The sequence below is a fragment of the Amblyomma mixtum genome, chromosome 3 (assembly GCF_055824585.1).
Source record: "Amblyomma mixtum isolate Tamu chromosome 3, ASM5582458v1, whole genome shotgun sequence".
Lineage (NCBI taxonomy): Eukaryota > Metazoa > Arthropoda > Arachnida > Ixodida > Ixodidae > Amblyomma > Amblyomma mixtum.
The window spans coordinates 404,551,781-404,563,797 of record NC_143014.1 but is presented as its reverse complement, the minus strand read 5'-3'; the positions used below and the strand labels follow the sequence as shown (position 1 = coordinate 404,563,797).

General features: G+C 44.8%; 1 pseudogene across 1 annotated transcript in view; it reads left to right on the top strand.

The window, feature by feature from the left end:
- LOC149357456 (uncharacterized) overlaps positions 1–7,820 on the top strand; it is a 41,630-nt pseudogene extending 33,810 nt beyond the window's left edge. The window contains exons 8-11 of the transcript XR_016291831.1: positions 990–1,133; positions 4,176–4,347; positions 4,827–4,912; positions 5,341–7,820. The product of XR_016291831.1 is annotated as an uncharacterized LOC149357456 (transcript). The remainder of the gene's footprint in view (positions 1–989; positions 1,134–4,175; positions 4,348–4,826; positions 4,913–5,340) is intronic.
- Positions 7,821–12,017: the final 4,197 nt, after the last annotated feature.

The following is a 12,017-nucleotide window of genomic DNA, read 5'->3' as shown; positions in this document are numbered from 1 at the left end:
ATTGTAGCTTAAAGTATTATGTGCTTTCAGATCATCTTTTTGGAAGGGCTTTCTCTGGATTGGCTGCGTTAGATTAGATTGCAAGTGAAAGTATTAGATTGCCACAGTATGCCACTTCTTGATCTGGCAGATGCTTTCTTAATAGCTCTTTGATGTTGCCGGCAGGGAACGCCTTCCTGACCTATAAGTTCAGGTGCCCAAAGAAGTTTTTGGAACACGGATGCCATAACAGAAGCTCAATTTAATCACTGCCTGGAGGGATGGCCTGATACTATATAGGGTTACAATCTGCAGCTACCACAGGAAAGTGAAGAGCACATCCTTTAGTTCCAGGCTGCGTGCCTAGAGAGCCAAGCAGTTGAGCATTTTTTTGTTTTTTGTCATGTTCCGAAACCATTTGTGGACACCTGTATATCTTGGCCCGGTGACGTAGTGATTTTTGATTTCCTTCTTGTACCTCTGAGCTGCTTCATGCCTCTCCCCTTTTGGCCAGGTTGACATGGGTCTAATACACAAGAAGACACTGACAGTGGCCCCAGACTTAAGGCAATGGTTTGTTATGCACAACTTCACAGGAAGCAAATTGCTGGCTGGAAAGACCATGTTGAAATCGGTCCTGCACTTCAGGGGGTTGGTACACAATGTACAAAGTTTACCTTCCTGTGTCTCCATACTGCACCTGCCAGATCTCCCATGTCTTCATACTGGGCCTGGCCTTCAGTATGGAAGGTAAACTTTCATGAGGCTTGTTTCTCTCTCTAGTGTTTGGAGGCAACATTGCCTGCTGTGCATCATCTGTCTCACAGCTGCAGTGGGAAAATGTGAATGGACATTGGCACTTTGAAAGCTAGGACATGTTTACTGACAGCCGGTGTGTGAAAGGTTGACACCACCTTTACTTGCAGCAGCAGCTATGCTGTTGTGGGAAAAAGTGGTTCAGCCATTGATCTGTGCTCTGACATTGGCGCCACATTGCCTCCCTTGCCCAGGGCCAGAGCTGGAACATCACTGCCCTGGAGGACACCCTGCTGGCAGCAGTGGAAGGGCTGACACCTGATGCGGCCTGTCTGTCGTGCATTGCCTTGGCACGGCTGCTGCCTGAGGACGACAGCCAGCAGGTGCAGTGGACTCAGGTTGGTGCCTTAACTCTTGGCCGGGGCCTTTGGTAATGTCTTTATAATACCATATAAAGGCTTTTTTTCAGATGGGCCAATTTTTGGGGTGCGGCCCATACACACAATGTGCGAAAAAAAAATTGTATGTAAAAACACACCATTCAGGGAATGAACAGCACTTATTATACATTCAATCATCACTCGCGTAGTCTTCAGATTCCGAGCTGGTGCTGTGCGCATGCTCATCCCACAAGAAGTTGCGCATCATGTCCGCTGTCAATGCATAGCCACTGTTCCACACTTCCATCACATAGCAGAGCAACTCTTCTTCCAGTTCGGGAAACTTGCACGGCTTGCCTCTGAAAGCGCACTTTTTGCAGCTTGTGTTCTTCAATGCGTCCTTTTGGTTGCATTATCATCGGACGCACTTCTCAGCCACGTCAAATTCCCTGCCTGCCGCGTACTTGTCGTGGCCAAGAGCAAACCCTCAGCCATGTAGATATTAAGGTGCTTGCCCATCATGCTAAAATTGCAATGTTTGGCAGCAGCACACGAAAGCCACAACTGCAGTGAACTAACACACTACCACAACTCCCGTGCCTTTGACAGCCACAGAAAGCTGGAGCTCGTGATACTGATGCCAATATGGATAGCAGGACTCGCGGCGGAAGAAAAAGTTGATGATGATGATGATGAGACGTGGCCTTGGGTGCCATCCATGGTTGGCCAGCTCCTGTGCATGTGTGTGGCCTCCGCGATCAAGTCCACCATTGCTCATAGCCGGAGCTGATCACGGAGGCCACGGCACGTGCATTGTGTGGGTCATGGAAAGTTTGGGTGCGGTCCTTACACGGGTCTTTTTTTTTTTTTCAATATTTCCTTCGTGAAAACAGTGTGTGGCCCTTACACGTGTTTCTACGGTACTGTAGTTGCAGCCGTGGCAGGCTTGCGATGTGAGCAGGTGTGTCCACGTGTAATCACGGAGAGTAAAAAAAAATGAGTAGGCAGACTTGCCAACAGACATAAGGGAAACAAAAAGTCATGAGTAATTGAGTGCATACGTTGCACCTGTGGATTTGGGGCTATGAAGTTGCGGTGGAGTAACATGATCAGTGTGTTTTGTAGTATAATGTCGTTGAGTACAGCGGTTGGTTGTGGTGCTGCCACAGTGGCTCAGTGGCTTTGACACTTGGCTGCTGATCCCAAGATTACGGGCTGTGAAAAAAAAAAAAAACTGGTCACAGTTCGGTAATGTGCACACTGAGCTGCTCTACGGGGGGAATGCATACAAAGCGTTGTGTACCTACATGCTCTCGAACCTTAATGCAAGAAAAGGCGCATGAGCATACATTTTTTTTCCCTAGTGATGACGTCATAGTGATGCAATAATTTTGTTACTGCTACTCTTCTGCTAGCACTTCTACTACACTTCTACTAGCAGTTCCTGCATTTAGCTGTTGTGTGTTTCATAAGCCAGGGCTCACTGCGTTACCTCCAGTGGGGGACGCACTATGGGTAATTTATGTTGATGTCACACATTCAGGCGACTAAGTAGTAATCACCGGGCAGGTACTAACAACATAGTAAGCAAGAACCACCACGCAGGTGGCAATCAGGTTGTAAGCTTGGGGGTGTGGTGGGGGGTGTAGCCCATGAAGGAAGACACACCCTACAATCCTCAGCGTGGCAACGTTTTAAGATGCAAAACCAAGTGAAACAAAACGAAGCATATCAATAAAAGCAGCTCGAACTACCACGCTGCTTTGACTTTGCCTAGCCGAGGAAATGACTGCCATTTTTAATGCGAAAGCATTTCTTGGCTCATGACGCGGTGTTCTGTGCGTCAAGTGTGTGAACAGAAAGTGCGCACTCCTAGTAGGAGAGCAACATGGGTCGCATGATCCGTATGGGTGCTTGTGGCAGGCAGAGCTACTTGCCAATGCATTGGAGCTTCGCTTAACTGCTGCACCACTGCACTGGCAGTGGCATGAGCTCTCACCGGCGTCTGTGAACGTTCAGTAGAGAATGTCTAATTCTGCATATAGTATGGGGATTGGCCCATGGAGGAGCTCTGAATGGTGTGCGGTTTGGTGGCCACTGCGAACTAAATTGCACAAACGCACCAACAGAAACAGCAGTAGTGCACATTGCTTTTGCATTTCTCCACTAAAGCAGACTTCAGTGGCCCCAGTATACTCTTTTGATTATGAGATTGAATGTTCTCAAGCAAGTCAGGGCTTTGAAGTACGCGGTATTGGAGGGCTCCGAATTAATTTAGGTCATCTGGGATTCTTTAACATCATTCACATCCCATAGCAGACGGACGTTTTTACATTTCGCTTCCATTGAAATACAATCACAGTGGCCGGGGTCGAACTGCCGACCTTGGAATCGGTGGCCGAACGTTAGTCACTGAAATGTCATGCTGGGTAGACTGATGCTGCGTTTTGCATCAACTGGTTTCTATGCATTGCCACTAACTTTTCCTCGGAAAGATTTGCAGTAGCTTTGCTCTGGTGCCAACAAAATTCTTTACTTATTTCTGATTTGCAAGATAAGTTTGTTGAATGAAAATGTGCTTTATCGCTTTTTTTTCCAAATGTTGCATTCTTCTGGGGAAGAAAACAAAGAATTGCCTTTTTCCTAGCTTTCAACATTTCTTGAGATTTGACATCTCTTCTACGAACTCATGTTTTTTGTAGTACAAAAAAAACGGTCAGCTACTGCTTCCAAAAAATTGATGTAGAGAAAAAGCTAGTGCTCAAATGCATTTGGGCAGAAGACTCATTTGCTGTGTCACGAAGGCTGTGCTTGTGCCAAGATTAAACTGTCAGCACCATAACTTTTGGTTTTCTTTCGTGTGTGAATCAACGTTTTCAGGCCCAAGTGCACCTCCAGAAATAAGGTTGTGTTAGTATTTTGTGTGGTCAGAGTGCTTGTTTTAACTGCACATTTGTCAGTTCCTTGCCTTATATTCAGTTGATGCCATTATAAAGTAAAATCACTGCTTTGTATGTGTTGGGATCTTGTTGTAAAGCACTTTTATATTTTTTTTTTCAGTTTTGCAGCGACTTTCACAAACTGACAAAGGTCAACCCTTCAGCAACCATAGCAGAAGGGATCGACAAAATTGTAAAATTAGCACATATGCAGCTGATTGCTTGTGAAGCAAGCATCATGGAATCTCTCCGAAGTGCTGGAGAAATGGCACCAGAGAGGCTGCGAACGCGACGTGAGTATTGTTACAAAGGCTTTATTGGTATATTTAATACGTACACTCTCTAGCAAATTATTTTTGCAGGGTTTCATCTTATAGGCATAGCAGTAGAGTTCATCCATGTTTAAAGGTTTGGTTCTTTCGATGTTTGCAACTTGTGTCTGGTCCTGAATGGAAAGAATTTGATGGCATGTTGCTTGGTGTACGGAACAGAAATAAACTGTTGTAATATAGCAGAGTTACATGTGTAAATAAGGAACGTTTTGCACTGTGTCAAGTACTAGACAATATCTGAAGACCCGCTGGAATGGCCTTCATGATGCAGCAGACATAAATAATATACTGTTAACCCAGCAACAATGTTCCGTTACTTGTGGGCACAGGTTACAGAGCAAATCACTTTCTAAACAGCCGTTGTCACATAATTAGGAAACTTTAGGAAGATACTAAAAAAATGCATTGAAGCGTTCCCTATAAATGTTTTGCTTTTACAGACATCCTAACAGTTGCGGTTTTGCGGATACTGTCTGCAAATGTGAAAGAAGTGAACGGGCTCTCAGCTTTGTTTGTGCGAGAGGAAGTAAGTTTCTTGATTTTGTGCTGCTATAATGCATGTGTAGAACTAATGGGCTTTACTGAAAGCATTGGTTTAAGACGTTGCTGAGCTTTACTGTGATGCAATGAACAGAGGAAGCTTAATATCAATGTAGTTACTTCAGTGAAATGGTGTAATTTTGGTTAGCAAATGTATTATAAATAAATAAAGGTAATGAAGTTGTCATCTAATAATTGTGAGTGCTGCTGGTTGGGGTCCAAAAATTAATGTTGCACATAAACCAAAATTGCATGTGTAAATGTAAGAGAAGCTTAACATTCTTTGTATTGTACTGAAAAAATGTACAACGTACAGATAACTTTACGAAGGGGGTGACTTAAGCATGGAGAGATGGGATTGAATTAATCTCTTGTGGCCTGTTTCTAACAATGAAATATTTCTTGCCATCACAGGACTTGAGTGTTCCTGCAACGCCTTGCATAGTTTTCACCGGACGGCATATTGAAGAGGCGGAATTTCTTCATATCAAGGTGGATAGGGAAAAACTGTTTATGGTTAAAAAACGCAGAGGAGGGGCTGGCAGCTGTTCTGTCGGCCTACTGGCTCTTTAATGTTCAATACGACCGGAAGTTGTTCAACACGCTTGTAGTGTTAGAGCGCCTTTTTCTTGGCCTCACACTGAGCACACCAAGGGTGGTGGCAACGAAATTCCGCAATAAAGTCGCAAAAAGTGTTTAATTAATAGGGCCTGGAAATTTAGGCATTAAAGATCCTCGAAATAGGCAGGCATCTAGGCTCTAAAAAATATTGCAATAGGTGCTATAAAGCAAAAATAGGCGCTTTGAATAATACTTTTTTATTTATTAGTACAGGATTTGTCAGTCAAGCACGGAGCGTACGCTGTCCTCAATTGAATCACGCGACAATAAAGCACATTCTCAGATTTTCAACTTGGAGCTCCTTCGGTTTTCGCTAAGCATAGCTTTGTTGTTTAAAAAACTACTTTCGACGTGACATGAAGTTAGTGGGGTGAACCTAAAACATAAAGAGTTCACAGGGGCTCAGGCGTTCATGTGATGTGGCCGTATCGTCTCCACCTAGAAGGTCTCTGATTTGCGAAATTGTTTCCAGGTCTCTGTTTTTTTCTACCAGTTGTTGCATCTTCGTAGAATAGTAGCGCCTTTTCCTTCCAGTGCTGCCTGTACTTCTTCGACTGCCTTCAATGATTCATCTACTGAGAATCCGGCCTTTTCCAACGTTGTCATCCTTTCTGTAAGTGTTTAGAAGTTTGCAGTGCTGTATGTGAGGTCATGTTCCACGCTCGCCTCCTGGAACATAGCTGTTCTTTTAATCACACGCGCAGCGTCATCCTTGATTTCCTAAAGGACAGATCAGACCACTTAAGAGTGCAGTGTCTATTATACTGCTGCGTCTGTCCATGTTCCCCATTGAGTCAAAACAGGCTTTGGTGGCAGAGGAATGTCAGGTGCTGTGGCGCTAAAAACAGCAATTGTTTTGTGCTAGATACTAACTCGTCTACTTGGGGAAAAGAGAGTCGGACACATTTGGCCACACGATGCATTTCATAGACATCGCAGGTCAGGTGAACCATCTTGCAGCATGAAAGCATCAGTCCCATTCCTGCCTTGCACATGTAGTATGCACCATCCGTAACGAACAAAAGTATCATCTCATACTGAATATTTCCTGGCCATAGAGGCTCCAGACATGAAGTGAAAAAACGCGCTGTCGTCGAATGGCTGAAATTTTCAAGAACATCTGAGTTGAGCAGGATTGCTCGTCTGGATTTCTCTGGGCTCAGTGTTCTGACGATGAAGGTGGCCACATACCGTCCGCTAGCGTCCGCGTTTTCGTCGATTGACACCCAATTTCATCTCTGATTTTGGCGGGAGTATCCTCGTAGCACTCTTTCACGTATCTCTTACGAAGTGTTGATTTATCTGCAACATGCTGCTTCGTGTACTTTTCCACAAAAATCCGAAAACCACTGTTAGTTAGTTTCCATTACAGGATATCTGCCTCCAAAAATGCTTGACACAACTCTGTGGCAAATGACGATTCCTTTGCTGCCGAACTACTGCTGAAAGCCTCTGCCAGTAGGAGCTGCGATGTCCCCTCCGTCGTTCTCTTCAGGTTTGCAATATGCTTGTTGGTAGCGACGTGTTGCGCTACATGGCATCGCTTCCCTCTTGGTACTGAAGCTTCTCACCCTTTGCAGAATGGCAGAGTTCCATCAGTTGAAAAAGCATTTCCAAACTGCGAAACCCAATGCCTGAAACGAGCGCCTCTCGATACCTTTTCTTTCGGCATGTCAATATGAAATGAAATGGAGAGCGCTGATGAAGCAAAGTTTGTGAGGCCACTCAAGTCAATGTCACATGTTTTGGAAGCGGTAGGCAGAGAAGTGGCCCTTCCTTGTGGAGGAGTAGGCGGTCGAGAGTCGACCGAGTGACGAGCGAGCAGTGAGCGTGCAAGTGTGCTAGTCTTGCGCGCGCTGAGGCTACGGTTGCCGGCTGGACGGCGCCGGTTCGGGTGTCGGGTTACACTCAAGCAGATATACAACCTGCTTAGTTGCGCCAGTTACACTTCGAGAAAAAGGTTTGGCTAGACCCGCGCCTTTTGTGCGTGCATCGGCGCGTGCCTTTCACTGTACTTAGAAAGATGTCTAAAAAATTGGAGAACGGCACCTAGGACTGAAATGCCGGATTTAGGCATTTATAGGCAACAAGTACGGTCAAATAGGTACGATTTCTTAAAAAATGCCAAAAAGGCAGGCAAGTGCAAAAATCCCCCATTTAGGCATTTATAGGCATGTTTAGGCAAATACCTAAAGTTCCGGGCCCTAGTAATTAAGTATAGTCGAGGTGATGTGTATTTTTCTTCAGTATGTAGTGGCATTGTGTGAAGTGTTTTTTGGTGTTTTTAATAAATTTCCTCTGTTATGCCAAAACTGTAGCCTCATATGCACTCACTCATCTCCACTCTGATATGCATATATACAAGGCTCCCTGTGCTGCACATGCCCCAAATGAGGAAAATGTGGCCCAATGCTGCATGATGTGTATTATCTGCCTTTGTCAAGGGAGTATATGTTACCTTTGAAGTGGTCAGCATTGTTTGCCATAATAAATTTTTCCTTGCAGGCATGTCTGGATGGTGACCAAGCATATCCAGCACATGCATGGAGGGGCCGTCGATTGATGCACCGCATGCATGATCCAAAAAACTGGGTAGCTATAGAACATCATGCAATGCATCGCAGTTGCCAGCAGTGGCCTGTCAACCAGCACTGTCTGCAGATTCGACCGTTCTACACATATGGGCACATTTGCTCTCATGCATCAATCCTAGCCTTTTGCTTGTTCGGTGAATCAATGCGGAGCACTCTTCTAACACCCATTTTGAAGGGTGTTATGGCTAAAATAGCACCCCTTTAGTAAGGGTGCAACCTTTACACCCTTTAAAATTTCATGCTGTGCACCCTTTCTTAAGGATGCTGATGTCTGCACCCTTTCTCAGCACCCTTTTTCAAGCACCCAATTGGGTGCAAAGGGTGTTCGTCTGGGGACAAACTGATTTGCACCCTTAAGGGTGAGAAACTGTTTAGTGTGAGTCAACGCTGCCTACTGAGTGGAAGATCGGAAAGGTGGTTACAGTCTACAAATCTGGCAGGAAAGCATCCCGTAGTTATTATCGTCCCATATCCCTTACCAGTACTTGATCCAAAATGGTCAAACATGTAATACTCGCCAACCTTGTTAACTTCATTTAATTGAACTCTTTTTTTACGTCAGCGTAACATGGTTTTCGAAAAACTTACTCTTTCGAAACAGTTAATATCGTTTACACATGCATTGCATCGTATTCTAGACCTATCGTCACTAACTGCCTGTATATTTCTGGATTTTTCGAAGGCTTTCGACAATGTATGTCACAACCTTTTGCCTCATCAAACTGAAACACCTGAATATTGACTAACTTATTGAAATGGATTGAATGTCTACTTAATCGTTCACAATTGGTTTTTGCTGACGGTTATAGCACCATTTTTTACACAGGTGTCTTCCGGAGTTCCACAAGGTTCAATTCTTGGACCCCTACTTTTCCTAATTTAACATTAATGATCCCCGCTCTCTTATGGATTCTCATATTCACCTATTCACTGATTTTTGCGTCATTTTTAGAGAAATAGCGCAAACAACATTACATGACTTCAGTCAAACCTCAACACAATAGGGAACTGATGCGAAGAATGATTAATGCAGCTAAATATTAACAAACGCAAAGTCATGCGTGTGTCTAGAATTAGAATAACCTCCGCCCCACATCACTACTACATCGATAAAATTTCTTCCGAAATAGTCTCGTCATATAAACGCCTCGGCGTCCTCATTACGTCTTGTCTTTATCCATGTCTTGTTCATGTCTTTATCCCACCATGGGACATGGTGGGATTAAGACATGAATGGGTGGCTCCCTTCCGACCCGATGAGGTTGCTGGCCACCACATCCGCAGGTGAATGGCACCGCTGCTGCCGTCATGGCAAGACAACGGTGGGGGCTCGGCAGGAATACAATACCTCGACAATCACAACGAATTGTGCTCGTATAACTATCAACATGTAGAACGTGGAATTGTGTGAAATAAGACGGCCGCCAACAAGGTAAACGTACAAAGCAGGGGACTACTTGAAAAGACCGCCACTGACTTCAGTCAAACCTCAACACAATAGGGGAGCTGGTGCGAAGAATGGTGAGTGTAGCTATATATGAACAAATGCAAAGTCATGCGTGTATCTAGAAAAACTTCCGTTTCACCTCATTACTACATCGATAACATTTCGTTGGAATCAGCCTCGTCATACAAATGCATCGGCGTCCACATTACTTATTATCTTAACTGGTCTCTTCATGCAGAGAACATAACTGAAAATGCTAATCGCATGCTTCGCTACTTACGTCGCAACTTCTTTAACGTTCCTTCTAACTTGAAACTGTTGCTTTATCAAATGCTAATACTGTAGAAACTCAAGTATGCAACACCTGCATGGCACCCTGCTCATGACAACTTCATTAATGATCTTGAGCTGGTGCAAATAACTTTGTGCGTTTGATCCTTGTTAAACAACCGCACAGCGAGTATAACTACGATGAAGTCTAATATCTGCCTCCCATCACTGACATCGCGTCGAAAAGTGTTTCGTATCACCCTGTTCCACAAGCTGTACCATCATCCCGCTCTTCGTGATCACCTCATCCCCCAGCCAATTTCTGTATCCCGCCGCATTGATCATGATCACAGAGTCGGAATTGTGTGATGCAACACGAAATGCTTCTCGCAGCCATTCCTGCCGCGAACCTCATGCGACCGGAACCAACTTCCCGCAGAAGTTGCCGGCACTGAAAATTATGAGCAGTTCAACGTAGCACTAGCTAACATTATATATTCAGGCACTGTTTAACAGTCATGTAATCAACGGTATTTTTCTCTGTTTTTGTATATTTACCATTCCCCCTGTGTAATGCCACTGGCCTTGAGGGGTGACGTAAATAAATAAATACAGAGTAATATTCAAGCCTCCCACACAACATTCACTAATATTTTTTCTTTCTGTAATAACGCTTTGTAGGCACCCGAAAGACTCATATTGCACTGACGTGAAGGTTCATTTTTCACATTCACAAAGTTCCATAGCATACAGCGCAGGATAGCGCTTGTCCTGCATCGTTCTTCTGCTGTGTTTGTCATTGTAGGCGCTATTTGTTTTCTCAAGTACTATGCACCATCTAGCTCAAACTGAAGTTTTTCTAAACCTTCGTTGATATTAGCAATTCCAAATTCAAGCCTTCTGCAGGATTTGAAGGACCTATGCTTATATAGACGCTTTACAGCGGCTTATCATGGGGGCTGCCATCTTTGATCACGTGATCACGCCGCCATTACTCTCCTCCTGACCGCTCGGTGCGCGCCTCGTCGCGAAGGCTGCTGCGTCTGACGGTTCGGTTCCGACAGGCAGTGTTCCGGCTAATACGGTTGTAAAGGAGAGGGAAGACGGAACTAAGGTTTGGCCAAAGCTTGGAAGGATATGTGAGAACCTTGATTTGAACACTGCAGGCGTGAAAACGCGATCGTACTTCATGTCGCGGAGAGCCGCTGAGCTCTCCGCCTCTTCGAGCCAATGGACGGATCGCCTGAATGCTTTTCTTTGGATGCGCTGAAGACTCTGCTTAATGCTTTTTTTATTGTTATTATATAAAACGGCAAGGTTTAATGTTCTTGCAGCCTTACAGGCTGCTGTCCTATTCTGTACCTGCATGCAGACACTGCTCTAAAACGCTCACATGCACATCGTATGCATTTGTTTACAACCTGTTAACGGTGCTTAGGAAACCTGAAATATTTCCTACTGGTTGATTAAACATATAAAAGCGACAAAAATAAATAGACGCACAAAGGTTGACTATCATGGTAGCAGTACCATGCATCAAGCAGCCTTCACAAGCTGGCGTGCAATCGTTTCGAAGGATTCCGCGATATAATTGTTATAACGCGCGCATGGCCATGCGTTCATGCTGGACGAATTTCACAGTAATGTCAGCCTCATATAAAAAATTTTGGTACGCTCGATATGCGGACATGGAAATGCTCGTGGTCTCTTTGGTTGTAATTAATCAGCTTCACTCTGAGCGTGCGGAGTCACTTTTAGTGACTGTCTCGCATGGACCGCGAGCAAGTGACAACCGCCCGGCACCGCAGCCGTAAACCAAATGCTGTAATCCGAACATGGTCCACGAAAACCGCGCTACTTGGAGCGAAATTGAACAGTAGCACCAAGACGGCGTGTAATACACGGACTGACGGTAAGCGTTGTCGGCTCGCATGGCTGTGCAGTGCATAATAAACAGCAGGCGTATGAAGGAGCGTAAGTCGTCTTTTTTTTTCGTTCCTAATTCGGCCTCGGGCGCTCGTTTTACTAATGGTCACAGACCATAACTTACGATCAATGCGGTCTCAGCACAGTGCACAACAACTGAAAGCACGCCGTCATGGTTTAGGTGGCGGCACAGCTTCTTCATGCGGCTGTGTTGTGCACTTACCCTCGCAGAT